The following is a 2,814-nucleotide window of genomic DNA, read 5'->3' on the forward strand; positions in this document are numbered from 1 at the left end:
GGAGGAGGAAGAAGAAGAGCAGGAAGTGAGAGAGCTGTGGTTCATTAGCATAGAGAGAGAGAGAGAGAGAGAGAGAGAACACAATAATAAAGCAGAATAAGAAAACACAGTACGAAAAGATATAGATAACACAAAATAATGAAAAAATAAATTAATAAAATGGTGTACGACAGTTTCCAGAAAGGTACGAAGGCTGGCGGTGCGTAAATAATAATAATAATAATAAATAAATAAATAAATAAATAAATAAATAGATAGATAAATAAATAAATACGTTTGAATAATAATAAAAATGTGAATAAAAATGATGCTAAATTTTGGGATATGAAATCAAAGTATACGATAATCTTTCTAGATATATAATAGATAAAATAGATAATGATAGGTAAAAGGAGATATATGATAGATAAATGTAGATGATAATAGATAAAACTAGATAATGATAAGGAAAAATGATAAGAAGAGAAGAGAAACAGTGTACGATAATTTGTGGGATTTGTACGAAAGTCACCTAAAATTTCTTAACTCATTGGAATTTCAGGTTAAAAATGATGAAAATTCGTTTAAAATAATGAAAAAGAAATGTAAAAATAAGAATTGATTTAAAATAGGAGAGAAAAATAGAAATACGATAATTTTTTCACGATTTGTACGAAAGTTGGCGAGAAAATTTTTAACCCAAGCAAAAAATAAATAAAAAAAAAGAAAAACACTTTGAAATGATAAGAAAAAGATGAAAATATGTTTAAATAATGACAAAAATTATTAAAAAGTAAGAATTTATTTAGAAGAGAGGAAGAAAAATGGAAGGAAAAATGATAAGAGAAGAGAAAAACAGTGTACGATAATTTCTGGCATTTGTACGAAAGTCACCAAAAATTTCTTAACTCATTCCAATTTCAGGTTAAATAATAATAAAAATTCGTTTGAAATAATGAAAAAACGATAAAAAATAAGAATAAATTTAAAATAAGATGGAAAAATTTAGATGTACGATAATTTTTCACGATTTGTATGAAAGTTACCGAGAAAATATTTTAAATCAAGCAAAAAAATAAATAAAAAAAGAAAAACACGTTGAAATAATAAAAAAAAGAGACAAACTAAAAAATACAAACTTAAAGAACACAAAATTTACAAACAACAAGAAAATAAAAGCAAAAAAATAATAATAATAACAATCTCGACATTTAGCAACATGGCGGCGCGGGAAGGGAAGCCAGCCGTTTGAATACCCCAATTTATCGCCTTAAATCTGAGCCATCACCCATTCCTGCGGCGTGTGGTGAGTGGTGGTGATAGCCTAGCCCTTTGTGGTGATGTGTGGTGAGTGTGGTGCGTGTGGGAGTGGTGATGACTGTAGAAATTGTGGTTAAATAAGGCAAGGTGTGTGGGTGGATGGAGGTGGTGATGGTGGTGGTAGATTCTATAGTTAAATTTGTAAGATTGTAAAATTTTGATGTTTTTTTGTTTTTTATTTCTTTGTTATTGAATTGTTTTCTTTAATTAATGTTTTGTAAAGAGAAACTATTATTTTCTCTCTCTCTCTCTCTCTCTCTCTCTCTCTCTCTCTCTCTCTCTCTCTCTCTCTCTCTCTCTCTCTCTCTCTCTCTCTGTCTGTCTGTCTGTCTGTCTGTCTGTCTGTCTGTCTGTCTGTCTGTCTGTCTGTCTGTCTCTCTCTCTCTCTCTCTCTCTCTCTCTCTCTCTCTCTCTCTCTCTCTCTCTCTCTCTATCTATCTATCTATCTATCTATCTATCTATCTATCTGTCTATCTGTCTGTCTGTCTGTCTGTCTGTCTGTCTCTGTCTGTCTGTCTGTCTGTCTCTCTCTCTCTCTCTCTCTCTCTCTCTCTCTCTCTCTCTCTCTCTCTCTCTCTCTCTCTCTCTCTCTCTCTCTCTCTCTCTCTCTCTCTCTCTCTCTCTCTCTCTCTCTCACACACACACACACACACACTGTAGTATCTCCGTTTTCTTTTGAGTCTACCATAAAAATGTATCGTTTTCTCTCATTTACCGTGGAGAGAGTTTGTTTACGTCTATAAATCCTGAGTTTTCACCCTTATTAGAGCGTGTATGGCGGCCCTGCTGTTACCCATAATGCACTGGGACACTGTATTCCCCCTTACTGCCTCACAAATGCTGTTAAAATGGAGAAATAAAGCTAAAATAAGAAAATAACGGGTTTTTCATATTGTTTAGTTCAGATTTGACTATTTTCTCAGTTTTTCGTTCATTTTTCAGTGATTTATGTGGTTTTTCTTATTATAATGATCGATTTTTCAGTGTTTTCGTTCAAATGCTGTTAAAATATGGAAATTGATGAAAATAAGTTAAAATAAATAAGAGGTTTTTCTTAATGTTTAGTTCAGATTTGTTTATTTTCTCACTTTTTCGTTCACTTTTGAGTGTTTTAAGGCGTCTATCATAAAGTAATGCTCGATTTTTCACTGTATATCGTTCAAGGTACGGTCTTTTCATAATGTTTAGTTCAGATTTGCTTATTTTTCGCTTATTTCGTTCATATTGGGAGTTTAAAGCTGATTTTTCACTGTGTATCGTTCAAAAACAGTTAGAAATATGGTGAATAGCGAAAATATATGAAAAATAAGGAGTTTTTCATAATGTTTAGTTCAGATTTGCTTATTTTTTCACTTATTTCGTTCATATTGGGAGTTTAAAGCTGATTTTTCACTTTGTATCGTTCAAATCCATTTAAATTTCGGTCCTAAGTGAATATATATGAAAATAAGGTGGGTTTCATAATGTTTAGTCACGTTTTCCTTAACTTTTCGCTCACTTCGCTCTATTTTTTCA

Source organism: Portunus trituberculatus, chromosome 2, assembly GCF_017591435.1.
Source record: "Portunus trituberculatus isolate SZX2019 chromosome 2, ASM1759143v1, whole genome shotgun sequence".
NCBI lineage: Eukaryota > Metazoa > Arthropoda > Malacostraca > Decapoda > Portunidae > Portunus > Portunus trituberculatus.